This window comes from Asparagus officinalis, chromosome 9 (assembly GCF_001876935.1).
Source record: "Asparagus officinalis chromosome 9, Aspof.V1, whole genome shotgun sequence".
Lineage (NCBI taxonomy): Eukaryota > Viridiplantae > Streptophyta > Magnoliopsida > Asparagales > Asparagaceae > Asparagus > Asparagus officinalis.
Window position 1 is genome coordinate 28669006 of NC_033802.1, and position 16604 is coordinate 28685609.

The 16604-nt window shown below is 40.2% G+C and overlaps 1 long non-coding RNA gene across 2 annotated transcripts; it reads right to left on the reverse strand.

Annotated features, from left to right (window-relative positions):
- Nucleotides 3849–8146, reverse strand: LOC109824830. Of its 2 annotated transcripts, XR_002242796.1 has the most exons (4): nucleotides 7510–8146; nucleotides 4588–7117; nucleotides 4311–4493; nucleotides 3849–3923 (listed from the first exon to the last, which is right to left on the reverse strand). It is a non-coding gene; the product is annotated as an uncharacterized LOC109824830 (long non-coding RNA). The 2 variants fall into 2 exon arrangements; XR_002242797.1 differs by lacking the exon at nucleotides 3849–3923 and having other exon boundaries at nucleotides 4282–4493.

A 16604-nucleotide genomic window follows, 5' to 3' on the forward strand; every position in this document is an offset into this window, starting at 1 on the left:
GATGTTCGCCGGGATCTCGTTGTCCTTCGCTGAAATTTCGTGCTCCTTCACTCTTCAATCCAGCAGCACTTCGTCCTCTTGATAAAATTCCAGATCAAGAAAATGAAGGCCTTTGGTTCATATTTATAGGCCTCGAAATGCGGTTATTTGGATGAGAACAAGTGATTTGGCTCTATCTTCAGTCAACAGCAGCCTAACCACGTTTGGGGATGATCTCAAGTCAGTTAAAAACCCCTGGAATCGATAAACCCTGCAAAAAACCAATTTAAAACCGTCAAAACGCGTTTTGGGTATGTTACTGCGCGGCAGACTGATCTGACCCGCGCTCGCGCGGGTCGGATTGATCCGACCCGTGCATGCGCGGGTCGGATTGATCCGACCTGCGCTTGCGCAGGTCGGATTGATCCGTCCCGCGCTTGCGCGGGTCGGATCATTCCGTCCTGCGCTTAGCGCGGGTTCGCCGACTTTTTTCCCTTTTTTGGTTTCTTTCTTCCGGGACTTGTTCTTGTCGCGTATTCGATAGATTTGTTGATTTGTATGCTTCGTCGCGAGACCGATCGTCGAACGCGCGTTGGTTAATATACGCGTGCTGATCGATGCACGTGGGCTGATTGACGTGCGCGTGTTGACTGGCGCGCACGAGGTGGTTTGACGTGCACTCGTTGACCGGCGCGCACGAGTTGGTTGACGTGCACGCGTTTGACCGGCGCGTACGAGTTGATTCAACGTACGCGCGCTGACCGACACGCACGGGCTGATCGACGTGCGCGCGTTGACTGGCGCGCACGAGTTGGTTGATGTGCGCGCGTTGACCGGCACGCACGAGTTGATTGACGTGCGCGCGTTGACCGGCGCACACGAGCTGATTGACGTGCGCGCGTTGACTGGCGCGCACGAGCTGATTGACGTGCACGCGTTTGACCGACGCGCACGAGTTGGTTTGACGAATCTTCTTGACTCGCCCATTCATTGCTTCGAGTTTCATACGGGCTCTCGTAGACAATTTTAGACGCCTACAATAAGCATGCACCACTACATACACATATTACAGGAAAAGCTCATATATAGCTAACAAATTTATCCAAAAATTAAAATCGCATTAGAATAATTTCATGCTATGAATTAGCCAAATAATAACTACTGAATTTTATGTTCTTAAGCATATAGTGTCTTATAACCTTACAATTCGAAACATTGGTTCAAAAATTCAAGGAAGATTCTTAATAATTACTAATTTCATAATACTTGATACAATGTTACAATCAAAATCCGAACAACCTTAAAAAAGTGTATGTAAATGTAGTGATATATCATTCAGAAACCAATAAATTATATTATTTTAAATGCAATTTTATATCTAATGATATATTCTCTGTCATTGAAAAATTCCCAAATGTTCACTACAATTAAATGTCTAAGGAAAAATCTCTTGAAATTCAAATAACCTACAAAACATATGTCTTGAAGAAGTCGGAATGAAAATAAGGGGATGACAAAAATGATAGGAAAGTTTAATTCGTCCACAATCTTTATAATTAGGGCCATTATCTTCCAAGTTTCTCTAAAGGAGTTGATGTCATCCACAAAATCATATTTTCGTGCAATGGCCTAAAATTTGTTAAGATGGAAATTTGTTAAGTTAGAAAATAAATTAAGAAAAATATTAACAAAGCATCAAATTTATTGGGCTTGTGTAATAAGATATAGCTCGGCTTAAATAACTTTGGTAAAATAGAGCTAATAACATGTATATTAGTCTAATTTACATGCGTAGTTATATTAACATCATGATATTCATCAGATTGACAATTATTCTATACCGCAAATAGTGCATAAGAGTGGGTACTGAAGGAAAAAAATCCAGTTTGAGATAGATTTATTTCTAACATTATGAATTATTGTACCTTCAGATCCCGCAATATTGCTAACGAAAGAAGTGCTTACACACCTGATCTTTTTTAGAAAGATATAGAGAAAGAGAACCCGAGGAATTGTAGTCCTATTTAAATTGTATTATTTGTGGGAGATGCTTTATAAGATTTGACAAAATCTAAACTTTCTATTTTTACCCTACATCCATGTGATATGTCAAGCTTACAAAGATGTTAAGAAGCATAAGCATAAGCATAAGTTAAGTTCAAAATTGAAATCAGCATGCTCATTTATTGTATGCAATCATGGTTTATAGAATCACAAACTGGCCAGCTTTTAAAAAGATCGAAAACTGATCCATCGTGGAATAGAGACAAACAAATTTTTGATTGCAATTATATTAGACAAAGCTTTGGATAAAGAATGCATGATTAAATAGATTAAGGATGCAACTACATGATCCACATAATTCATTCTATGTGGATTAAGGATGCAACTACGTGACCTGTAGAACTCTTCAACATGAGTCATGTGGTCCGCACAGCCCAAATGTGATCTATAAGGGCCGGGAATACATCAAGCTTATTACTCACTGCAACACTTACCACATAATTGTTAACATGAAATGGCTGACAGATTGTCATGGATATTTAACACCAAGAAAGTATAAAAACTCAGTTATGATACAGGTTCTACTCTAGACCCTTTTTAAGGAATCCCAGTCCTTTTACTGCAAATTTGTCAACATTAACAAGTAAAATGTTACTGACAGGAGAGTAAATTATGGTTACATAAAACATAGAACACCCGATTACTGTATTTCACTCCTCTCATTCTTATCCCTACACCATCTCAACTGCCATGTACTCATGAATAGTGTGCACAAATCCAACAGTAAACTGAGAAATGACATCAAAGTTGTTTGCCCAGGTTTGCAGTGCTTGACATGTTATTGGCTTATCAGATACCTTTAACTCACTTAAAGTTCGTTGTCCTCCCAATTGACATCCAAATGTATTTCAATCAATTGAATAACTAAGACATGTTTTATTAACACAAGTAAACGATATTATTTCAATAGTTATGGCTCTTCTTTCAGAAAAATAATAATAAGATGATAATTGATGGCCCATGCTAATATAAATCTAAATACATCATTCTAGCAGAAAAGATCATATCAAAATTTTACTGACCGTTAACCCACTCTCTGTACCTCGATGTATTTAGAATAGGAGTATGATTGTGGATTTGGCTTCACTATTCTTGAGAAACAGGGTAGGACTATGGGTGAAACAGACTATTACAATAGAGCTTGAGTTCAAGCTGGGTTCATTTAATTCTTGGGGAAAACTGAGATGAACTAAACATGAATGAGCTGTAGTTTCAAACTTGCAGGACATTTAGCCCAGTAGCTTGAGCTTTACTTGAGATTATGTTTATACTAACAGAGCATAACCTATGCTCAGCCTGTTTATACACATCTAAATAAATCAACTAATTTTAAATTCAATATCAATTATGTTTAGTTGAAGCAACCACATAAATATTGTACTTGGTATTTAGTATCCTTAACCAATATGTCCAAAACGTCCAGCTACAGTTTCAAAAAAGACTCACAAATCATTATTCATCCACAACAAAGATTTCCAAAGGGCATAGGTAAATAGAAGGTAGGATTTCAAACATCATTGAACAATGAAAGACATAGATAAGTAGTCAGAATTCAAGATGTTAAATAGAGGTGCTAAAGCTAGAAGACTATTTTTACCAGCTAATTTGAAGAGATCTTCGATTGAATCAGATAGAGGGATAAGTTTCCCCATTGCAGGGCCTTCTGTGGTATCATCTTCATCGGGATGATGTCCATGAATTGTTACTCTAGGGCCTTCTGTGGTATCATCTTCATCGGGATGATGTCCATGAATTGTTACTCTCTTGGTTACACTACTCGAAAATGGCTGATGAGTGGTTGTTGGCGGGATGATGTCCATGAATTGTTACTCTCTTGGTTACACTACTCGAAAATGGCTGATGAGTGGTTGTTGGTGATTCTACAAAATTATTGCACATTAGTCCTATTTCACATCTCTGGTTGTGGTCTCAAGAGCACATTATTTGTGGAATATTGCATATGATTTCCATTTTCCTCCCAAAAGACTGTACATGTCTTCGAAATTATAGTTTACTACATATGATTTCTATCATTACACATCAATCGTGGCTCAGATGTCTGTCGGTCTTTAGAATAATAGAAATCATATGTAAATTCTATACTCAAAATTGATCCTTATAATTTCACAAATGAGCTCAACAATATGAAAATAGGAATCTATTCAGTCTGGCTAATTCAGTCGGGTAGTGTAACACAATGAGACTTCTGTATGTGTGTTGTAAATTTACATGCTTGAATTAAAGTAGGAACAAATGATTTTATTCACCTTGTGTATCATCAACAGTCACACCATTGACATGTAATTCTCCATTTGTTGGTCTTAAGTTCTGTCTACAAGAATCACAATAGCTGTTGATACCATAACCTTGAGTACTGCCCTGGATCCTAATGGTGCAAGGCGACGAGCTACTGCAAATGCTTGGGATCAAATCCTCACGCTCTCTCTTCTCTGCATCACCAAAACACACAAACAATACATAAATAATAATAAAAAATCTATTTTCCCCAGAATTCAAGCAAATTAACCACAACACTCAAATTACCAAGAACCCTTTTTGGCTTCTTCTTCGCCTTCGGCTACGGCGGCGATGGTCTACTCTTAGGCTCTCTCTTCACGGAGGCCGACGGCGGCGAGGCCCTCGTAGGAGTCGGATTCCTCACGTTGACCGCAGGGATGGTGAGTTGCGGCCGATACGCTGCCGGCGGAGGCGGCCGAGATGCTTCCGGCGAGGAAACGCTGCCGCCAATTCATTAGAGAGCGGCGTATCGGCCGGGATCGAAGGCGGCGAGCTGAGACTGTGAAAGGTAGCGTTTTTTATGCCAACGGAGGCGGGCGAGCGAGCTGAGAAGGTAGCGTTTTTTATGGGACCTTTGGAAATGGTTGAGTATTTGATGGGAGCTTTGGAAATGATGGGAGGCGTGAATGGTTGAGTTTTTGATGGGAGCTTTGGAAATGATGGCACAGTTACGAAAAAAAACTAGAACCCAATGCATTAATTACGGAAGTAGAGAAGGTGGAATTGCAATGTGCTTGGAAAATTGAAATAGATGTTATGAGAGAGAAGGTGGCGTTTGCAATGTGCTTGGAAATTGAAATTTGATGAATCAATTTTTTTTAAGAAAATTTTAAAGGAGAAGTTGCCTCGTGTTGGGAACCGAAATTGATGCCACGTGACTTTTTTAAGGGTATGTGTTATTTTTTGCCACGTGTTATTTTTGCCAAGTGGTGTTTTGAAGGGGAATGAATGAAAAATTATTTTAAAAAATTTCTATATGTTAAAATTACGTAGTTGATTCAATTGTACTAAGAGATATTAAATCCGAACAAATAATCCTTTTATTTTATATGGAAAATTAATATCTTTATCATCTATTAATGTAATATGTATAAGTTTTATTTCCTTCATTGCAGAACAAGATGCATGCCCATGCATAAGTTATAATTTCCAAAACACTTATATACTTTTATATTCTCTGATTTATCCATGATGATATTGTTTTTCCCTAAAGAAAATCATAGTTTTAATTTGTATTCCTTTTAGAACCTAAAACATATGGACATGATTTGGAAACAAATTCTATGTTTATGGTATTGTATTGATATGGACATGAAATATTCTAGAAGCAAAAAAGAAAGGAAAAGGGGAAGAAGGAGAAAAATATCTTTCATTAATTAAGTTACTTTTGCACTCGTAAATAAAATTAATTGAAAGAAGAATATGTCCTTTTTTCAGTTATTTTTTTAATTACTGTGACAATGTTCTTTTTATAGTAGTTTATATGATTATGATAAATTTAATTTTATAATATGAAGGTCATCGTTCATCTTCTGTTAATGCTAGCTATGGGCTCCTTTGTTGTAGAATAAAATACACATGCCTAATGCACATAACTTATAATTTTCAAAATATGTATATTTCATACCACTAAGTTCTTCGATTTCTTGACGATGAAAATATTTTTTTTCTGGAGAAAATCTTAAATTTTATATGTATTCCCTTTAGAACCTAAGACATATGGACATGTTGTTACCTGGGAACAAATTCTACATATGTTTATGGTATTGTTTTGTATGGAATATTCTAGAAAACAAAAAAGAAGGAAAAAATTATTTGTATGATACAGAATATTTAGAAACAAAAGGGAATGAGAATGGAAAAAAAGAGAAAAATGCCTCTTATTAAATTAATTTTTTGCCCTAGAAATTATAATTGAAATAAGAAAATGTCCTCCTTTAATTCGTTCATTTTTATATTACTCTCGCAAATATAGTAGTGTAGACGATTATAACAAACTAAATTTTATTACATTTATAATGGTCAACATTCAGCCTCTATGCACTTGGGGATCCTTGACACTAACTTCTGTGTTCTATGCACTCATCAAAAGCATGAAACCATCGGGCATCTTTTCTTTGAATGTGAATTCTCAGCAGCTATCTGGAACAGAGCTATGGAATGATGAATTTCAGGTGGAAATCTTGCAGCTGGGAATGTGTCATTCAATGGTTTAGTATGAGACTGAAAAGGAAGGGGTTCATGATAAAGCTTAAATGATTGGCATTATCAGTCACAGTTTATGCTATATGGAAAGAAAGGAATCAAAGAATTTTTCGGCAAGAAGCTAAAGGAACTGAATTTGTGTTTAAGACAGTGAAGCTTCTAATTCTTTCTAAAGTCCTCAATGATGATGTTCCTCTCCACATAAAAGAAAGAATTGAGCAATTGTAAAAAAACAAGATAGTTGTTCTTCCAGTTATCACTGGAATGTCTTTGATGTACTCATATTTCACATTTTGGTTATGAATAAAAATTTTCATTTACCAAAAAAAAAAAAACATTCAGCCTCTATTAATATGTGATGGGCTATCCTTTTGTATGTAAAGGCAGTTTTAAGAGGTTGAAAGGGACAACCATATGATAAAAATGAAAAACTTTTTCCTCTGATATATTCTCTCTAACTTTATTTTATAATTTTCAACCGACCCATCCTTTGAGCATAATGCTTAAATTTCACAGTACGTGGCCAGAAGAGACGGGTAACCTGGATAGGTTTTTACCACTTGTTCACAACCTGGATAGATATCAAGCCTGTCATGCACCCAATACTATTCAAAAACATGTTTCAGTGTCACCATTGATATCACTCTAGTAGATGTCAATGTAGAGAAGTGGGGGTACAAGCAGATATAACAAAGATGGGGTTTTAAAGAAAAAAATGTAAAGAAGAGATATCCAATAGTAACTACAATTATGTCTCAACAGAAGAAAAGAGAATGCATCTGATAAACTGAAATAAGAACAATGAGTCTCTAAAAATGAAAAACTTTTTCCTCGGATATATTCTCTCTAACTTTATTTTATAATTTTCAACCGACCCATCCTTTGAGCATAATGCTTAAATTTCACAGTACGTGGCCAGAAGAGACGGGTAACCTGGATAGGTTTTTACCACTTGTTCACAACATCATTATTTTCTACGCGATTAGCAAAAGCGGTTGTCCTATGACACTATCACAAGTGCTCCATTACACGGCGACAACTTTATTCTCTATTTTCCTACTTTAGTTGATTATTTATTGGTTTATTTCAAGTCATATAAAAAATCCAAGAACGACGGTTGTCCTGATTATTTTGTTTAAGTTTAAAATTTTGACTGAGTAAAATCCTTATATTTCTAGGCAATTCGGAAGCGCAATAGTGTTATCCATTTAAGTTTACAATATCTTCATTCTCTATTTTCTATCTTAATTGATTATTTGTTATCATTATCCATAAATTCCAGGAACAACAGTCATGTCAATTATTTTGTTTAATGTTTAAATGTTTTATTGAGTTAATCTCTTATATTTCTATACAATTTTGATACATGTAAATATTTTTTCACTTTAGTTTATAAGAGCTTTATAAATGGTCATTTATGTGTCTCTAATATGCGCATCGCGATGAGTTAGATGGCGAAGAAGAAGAAATTTAAGGGGAAAAATGGTTATTACGGGACCTGGAGCTTCCTCTACTCCCTCGGATTTAGTTCTATAGTGACTAAGCAAAGTAGTGAGGGTTCCTCCAGCTCAAACGTTATGAGTAGCATTAGGCCGCATGAAGCAAGGAAGAAGCTGCAAATGGAGGAGATTTTGGTTATTCAAGTTCAAGAGGAGTTTTTGGATTTTTAGTTTCGAGCTCCATTGGGACTAGAAGGTACAATCTCTCATAGTCTAGATAGCTCTTCTTCTAGATCTCATGTTCCACTGGGGGATGGTGGATTCAATGTGAGTGGCCAAAATAAAAAGTTAAATTTGGGATTAGACTTGAACGGAGGTAAATCACCAATTGCAAATGAACCTATTTCGTGGGCTTATGAGATTGATAATGAAGAGGATGTTGTTTTTGAGAATCTGGATGGAGGAATTAACTTGGGGGGACAATACTAGGGTGGAGTCTATTGGGGATTCTTCCCTTAATAAATCTATCCCAACGGTGAAAATTGAGGAGAAAAAGAGCTTTGCTAGCTTGTTTGCTGACAATAGGAGGATTGGTAAGGGACTTAATATGAATTTTATTCCATCAACAATAGAGGATAGTGTTTCTTTTGATGATGAATGATGGAGTGAGGGGAATTTACATTGGAAATTTGCTTTGGTTGGTAGTGCTATTGGGCTGAGTGTTTGCTTTAAAGACATGGAAGTGTATGTGGACAAAGTGTGGAGTAAATTAGTTAAACCTGATATTTGTTTGCTTAAACTAGGGATTTTTGTGTTCAATTTAAAAAATGAAGATGACAGGAATCTGATATTAGAAACTAATCCTTGGTTCTTTGGTGATAGACCTTAACTTTTGAGGCCATGGACTAGTGAAGAAGATGTTGATAGTTTTAATGCCTGTTTATATCTTATGTGGTTCAATTCCCTAACCTGAAACTGAATTTGTGGCATGAGAAAGGGATTAATAAGATAGCTAGCCTAGTGGGAAAACCCATTACAACAGATAAGTTGACAGCTAGTAGGCAAAGACTTGTTTATGCCTATGCGCTTATAGAATGCAACTCCCTGCTAAATTTCCAGATGTTGTAACTATCAAGGGTCCTTAAGGTCAGAGTTATTCACAGAAAATTACTTATGAGTTTAAGCCAAGATGGTGTGAGAGCTGTAAAGTCATTGGTCATTCTTCTGAAACCTGTAAAAGGAAGCAAACCAAAATGCAATGGGTGCCTAAGAAGAAGAATGTGGAGGTAGAAGCTGGGAGGAATCCCTCTACAGGTTCTAGAAGTATGCAATAAGAAGTGAGAGAGTAGAACTAGAGTGTAGCTGAGAGAGGTAACAAGATTATATTGATTATATTGATACCCGAGGAACTAGTGACTAAAGGGAATATTTTTGCTCCACTTACTAATCAGGTTGAAGATGATGGGGATTTTGTGCATCAGAATATCCTCAACTATCCCCTAGTGGATAGAGGGGGTACATCCAATTGATGAATTATGCATTGTGGAATGTGAGAGGTTTTAATAAATCTTACAAGCAACATATTGTAAAGAAGTTTATATTTGAGTAACATCTCTGTTTCTTGGCTTTGTTGGAAACTAGAGTGAAAGAGAAAAAAATTAGTAGTGTATGTCTTGTAAATTGATCTCAAAGGGTGGTGCCATTCAATGTGTAACAAGGAATTGGTTCACTTAGAATAGTTTCTCAGAAGCAGCTAATGGTAGAATTTGGATTTTGTGGGATAATAGTAATTTGGATGTTTTAGTGATATCAATTAGGGATCAGTGTATGTCTTGTAAATTGATCTCAAATGGTGGTGCCATTCAATGTGTAACCTCAGTAGTGTATGCTCAGAATTAGTTGGAAGGGAGGAAAAGGCTATTATGGGAGGAGCTAATTGATTTAAGTCATGATATTAATGCTCCTTGGATTGCTATGGGTGATTTTAACAATATTTTGGAACCAGATGATAGGCTAGGAGGAAGTTATACTAGTGAATATGAAATGAGAGACATGAGGTAATGCATTACAAGTGCTAACTTAATAAGCTGAAGAGTTCAGGTTATTTTTATCCATGGTGTAATAAACAAGAGGGGATAAATAGAGTAAGGACACACATTAATAGAGCTTTTGTGAATGATTTATAGGTCAATAACTATATGCCTAGTTATATTAACTATCTTGTACCTAATTTCTTAGATCAATTTCCTGGATTGCTCTTAACCATTGAAGATAGGAGTACAGGAAGGAAACCTTTCAGATTTTTTTAAAATGTAGACTAAGCATGAAAAATATCTAGACTCAGTAAAAGCTATTTGGAAGGAGAAATTTGTTTCCAAGATAAAAGCCTTGAAGAACAAGCTAAAAGATCTGAATACTAAGAGTTTTGGAAATGTAAGTGAACAAGTGATTAGGAAGAGGAAGGAGATGGAAGATATTCGAAGTAGTCTTCAGAATTACTCATATGATGCTGATCTGATTAATAAGGAGAAGCTTCGCTTAGATAAATATGTTAACTTGGTTTCAGTTGAAGTTTGTTTCTATGCTCAAAAGTCTAGAATTCAATGGTCAATGGAAGCTGAAAGGGGGACTCATGTATTCCATGCTGCTATGAAACAACAGAGACACATGAAGTGTTGGTGTAATACAAAGAAGATGGACAAAGATTGATAGAAGAGGAGAATATTGTGGAAGAGATACTAAACTTCTGTAAGTATGACGCCTCTAGTTTCACACATGGTTGTAGTACAAGGTGAACTCATAGATATCAAGCCTGTCATGCACCCAATACTATTCAAAAACATGTTTCAAGTGTCACCATTGATATCACTCTAGTAGATGTCAATGTAGAGAAGTGGGGGTACAAGCAGATATAACAAAGATGGGGTTTTAAAGAAAAAAATGTAAAGAAGAGATATCCAATAGTAACTACAATTATGTCTCAACAGAAGAAAAGAGAATACATCTGATAAACTGAAATAAGAACAATGAGTCTCTAACATATATGAGTCAACTGAACAGTATATAAGCACTCAGCCTCCAAAACAAAATACATCTCTAAAAGATTTAAAATAATAAATAGTCTACTGTGGAGTACTAACTAGCTACCTATATATTGCGGTAAACTACACTAAGTCTCCATCAACTTGCAGCTCTCCAAATCCCTGACCCGTTGCCTAAAAAAGATAGAAACAACGATCGTCAGAGTGCTAGCAAGAACATCTCCCTCCACACCTAGGGAAAGGGGGTAACGCCAAAATACTAAACATAACATGCATGCACACGCACACACACACACACACACACACACACATATATGTATGATATATCTAGTATCAAGAGCAGTTATGATATAGGAACCCACAACACGAGATGAGTACATCGAACGAATAATCCAAACAAGAAAACCCTCATATATATAGCATGTATCTCAAAATGTGAATCGCTAAATATCAACTCCAAATCCTATGAACTAGTAATACCAAAATACATCATCAACACCACATCCAAGATATGTCATACATGTCAATCACAGTATCTCACACTACCCTCGGGTAGGTGGTACGGAAACAAATATATGATCCTCTAAAATCCTCATCAAAAGTGTGTACAGTCACATATGAATGTCACGATGTTGGACTACATCCACAAACAGTACTCACCTGAGCCCTAGGCATTCCAAAGATGAAGAGTGTAGTGTAGGCGTATAAAACTGCTTATAGGTCCCTTAACACAGCTCGGCACGATGATTCAACAAACCAACGAACCATCGGGCGACATATCCAAACACGATCGTCGGACCACAACACCAAAGCCAAGTGACACGCGACGAAGCGCATTAACGAGGCGATGAGGCTAACGAACCGCACGCAAACAATGGAATACATCCACTCGTATGCGGAATCAAGCTAACGGTTCGGTGAGTCAACGAGTCATCCAACCGTGGAACGGATTCGAACTCGAACTCCAAGGCAGATTTACTGCCAAATCGGGATCCGGACTTCTAAATCAGAGTTCAGATCAACGACGAAACTCGGATAAACCGATAAACCGCGAAACCGGACAACGGACGACACGGCGAACACCCGAAAAGAAGCCCGGCCAAAAACCAAGCCACCCAAGGGTGGCTCGGTGGCCGAGCCACCCCATGGTGGCTCGGCCATGGCCGAGCCACCCAGGGGTGGCTCGGTGGTCGAGCCACACTCAGATCTGGGCCCAGATCTGGGCCCAGATCTATCTACACGACTATACTCCGGATCAAAGCTTGGCCTTTGATCCTGAGAAGGCTACTATTTCCTTGGTGAAGTAGTACCCCCCGACTGTTATTTCCTTCGTGAGATAACACCCGTTATATCGTGTAGATCCGACCGGATCTAGATCGCGCGGTGGTCCACGGATTAACCCCGGCGCAGGCGAAGAACCCACAAAAGCGAGTGACCGAAAAACAGGAGCTCGCGATTCGTTCAAGGAAAGTTGTAATTTTTTATTTCTTTTTGATTTTGTTGTAACCGGATCTTATAAAAAGACCGGATTTTTGTAATCGATGGAATCAATGAAGAAGACAATTTTTCCCGCGAACAATCTGGCGACCACAGTGGGAGCCAATGATCTCGCTGCCGAGATCGTCGCGTCGCAGCCGCGGATCTCAATCCCGGTCGAGGAGGAGGTCGAGTATGAATTCGACCAACAAAAGTTCAAGGAGTATCTTTCGTCCTCGTCCGGATTCACCTCCCCCCGCAAGTCCAAGAAGTTCTCCTCCAGGAGAAAAGTTCGTTGGTACGAAGAAGTCCAGAACGCCAACGAAGCTCTTACCACAGCTGACGCCAAAGTTGCGTCAGGTGAAGTTCCGCCGACCTCCAACCAGGTCAACCCTGTTCTCGCCAACGCCTCCACCGTTGAGGGCATTGTGACTCTCTCGAAGAGAGCCCGCCAAAGGCAACGTCAATGCCTGGCGCGGCAACTCGCAAAGGCGATGGAGTCCACCGACGGAGTCCGCTATCATGCGGATCTGAAGAGCAGGAGAGGCAAACAGCATCAACCACCGATGGATGACAGCTCCTCTAAGCCGCCAACGAATGAATGGATCCGTGTCAAACGGAATCGTTCGACGCTTGATGAGCGCATTCGCAAGCGCCACGCACTGTCAGCGTAAGCACGGGCTCAAGTCCAGGAAGCCCGCAGGAGATTGCAGAAAGAGGTGGCGAAGAAGCCGCCACCAACCCGCCAAGTTTGGAGGCCAAAGTCTGAAGTGGCGATTCAAGATAAGGAGAAACCTTTGCAGCCTCCAACCAAAGTTCAACCTCCGGCGAACCAAGCTAAATCGCCGAGAATTCCCATAGCTACTCCGGGAGATCATGCAGAATCATCCCGAAGAAAGAAGCCAATTTTGGAGCGCCTTGGTCCAATTCACGATGAGAGAGGCAAAGCTCCAGTTCAAGAACGTTTGGGACCGTTGAAGAAGCCCCGAACGACTTAACATGCTGGGGGTCGCCACCACCTTCAGCACGACAAGGAGTTCAAGGCAGCTGCGCGCGCCAATTTGCGCATCGAAGTCCAAGAGCCCGCTGAGAACTCACGCCCAAAAGGGCATGTCTCGAGGCGTGTGACTTTTGAAAGCCCGAAGAAGGTAGTCCGCCCTCAGAAGGAAACATTACCGTCTGATGACGATAACGTTATACCTGAGAAGTCGTGCTCACACACGATAGGTTACTCCGACCTTCAAACCGACGAGTTGTACTATCGTGTTGGTGGTACGAGAAAAACCAGGAAGAGGAGTCCTCGAGGACTAGAGACCCAATGCCCCTGTTCCAAACTCATTAGGGCAGTATTGTCTGAGTGCAACTGCATCAAGACAGTTCCTGAAAGAGTTTCGGTTTTCGAAAGACTTAGTACTGAAACGACCCCCAACATGACCAGCAAAGGGACATCGGCACGGGATAATCTCGAGTCGATCCTGAAAGCATCCCGGCCTAGAACCCGTCTGCAGTCCGGAACCATCAAGCGAGCAACCTATGGTAGGGTTCGGACAAGACTCCCTTCAGAAGATGAAGAATCTGATGCCGGTTCTGTGGTCGCATCAGATAACACGGTATCCAGCGAGGGACAACCCCGCGAGGCACTCATGATAAGTGCAGAACAAGTGGCCAAGATGCTCGAAGAGGCCATGGCTAAACAACAGGAGACCTTCAGGTTCGAAATGCATATGGCCATGCAGAGTATGAGAGAAATGCATGACCAACAAATCCAAGCATTGACGAACCAGTAAGGCGAGACAAGTCGTCGTAACCAGGTTAATCTGGAAGATGAGGACACAGGTGCGAATGAAACCCATAACGACAATAATCCTCCCGTCAATGCAGGGGGTGGTAACGAGAATGCTAACGAAGACTCAGGTGAAAGCTTAAAGATTAAAAACCTCGAGAGCAAAATCAATACGTTGATTTCCGCTCAAGAGATGAAGAAGACGGGCATCCCTTGTCCATACCCACGAGAATAGGAATCAATCCCCTATCCGGCGAAGTTCAGTCTGATTAACTTTACGCCGTTTGATGGGAAGGGTTCACCCACTCAGCATTTGATTTACTTCAAATCACACCTAGGGGTCATCTCTGGTAATGAGCCTCTGATGGTACGGTCCTTCGTTGGCACTCTTCGCGGAGCCGCCTTCGATTGGTATCGTCGCCTCAAGCCAGGAAGCGTGAACAGCTGGGACGACATGGAGACTAAGTTCCTCACTAACTTCTTCGACGACGACACCGAAATATCCATCGGAACGTTGCTCGACGAGAAACAAAAGGAAGGGGAGCTGGTCGACACATTCGTCAAGAGGTTCCGGAACAAGGCGATGAACTGTCGGGACCCGATCACTGAGGAGTTCATCCTCCAGACTTGCCACAACAACCTCGCATTGGACGTGTTGGAAGCGATGGGAACAGCACCGTCTGACACTTGGAAAGACTTGAAGGTGCGCGGTGAACAAACCGAACGCTTCCTCCGAAGGAAGAAGGCCGAGAGGAACTGACCGACGGCTAATCCTCCGAACTTGAACTTTGCCTCTCGTGGTAAAGGCAAATCACCTGCAACAGCTGTTGACGCTAACCAGACGTCGCAAAAGCAACTCTGAAAACAGCAAAAGACTTCGGGTCCGAGACTCCAAAGAGAGTATTCCTTCAAGGACGAAGACGTTCCAGCCATCTTCGAATCCCTCCTTGGAAGCAACAAGATCAAGCTACCACCTATCACAAATCAGGAGGAAGCTGACAACACTACGGACCCAAAGTACTGTGCATACCACAGGAGGGTCGTTCATCCCACCAAGGATTGCTTTGATCTCAAGAATAGCATTCAGACCTTGGTCGAAGCCGGCGTCATATCGCTGGGATAAGCCGAATTAGAACGGCAATCCTCCAACAGGTGCAAGAGGTTAAACTGCTCCCTGCATACTCTAATAGGTATATGAGTCTAAACTGTTTCCCACTTTTGACGGGAAGTTCCTGGAGAATATTACGCTAATATTCTTAAGGATAACCCAGTCAGGTAACTGAGAATAATGTTCGAACCAGTTCCGCAGAGGAAGCTGGGGGTGGACGATTTATGTAACGGGAAGTTCCTAGAGAATCATATATCCTTAAGGATAACCTGAACATGCGATTGAGGATAACGTATTCCTCATTACACCCAGTTTTGCAAGAAAGCTGGGGGTGGATAGTTCGTGTAACGGGAAGTTCCCAAAAGAATGTTAATATTCTTAGGGATAACCCGATCGATATGAACAAAGTGATGAACACTAAATCTCTCACCGATCAGACTAATTGACGGTGGGCCCCCGGTTAGTTAACTGATAATAATGTCCGAACCAGTTCCGCAGAGGAAACTGGGGGTGGACGATTTATGTAACGGGAAGTTCCCAAAACCACAGCAATGTAATGAATAAGGACTCCCATTCAAGTTCTCACTGTGTCTGTGCACTCAACACTCTCTCTGTTAGAGTCTGGACGTAAAGTTCCCGATTGGTCAAACCTTCTTACAGTTAGGACCACAGTCAAAATCCCCTCTCGATTCCTCCAATGAACGAGAGGTCCACTTTCAAATCGAGTGATCAAACCTTCCTACAGTTAGGGTCACCTCAAACTCCCATTTGGCCAAACCTTCCTACAGTTAGGGTCAAAACCATAATTCACTCTCGATAAACGAGAAATTCATCTTTAGTTCGGTAATCAAACCTTCCGACAGTTAGGGTTATCCGAATCTTTTTGATTCTCGGAGTGGAGATCCCACTCTTAGTTTCACCTTTCCGGATTCTGGGGGTGGAGATCCCACCTCGAGTCTCCTTTCCGTCTGAAGATAGAATATAAAATTTTTCTTCTTCAGTGTCGGGAGATAGAATATAAAATTCTTCCTCTCCCATTTTGGGTTCGTCTTTGCCCCAAGAGAAGACATCAACCTTTTCCAAGAATTTGTCAATCTAGGATTCATCCTAGGAAGTTTATCCTGAATCCTAAGCAGGGATAAGTCTGCGCCTAACACGCGCTACCGCTTTAGTTTTTTTTCCGTAGAAAAAGACACCAGAGTTCGATTCTG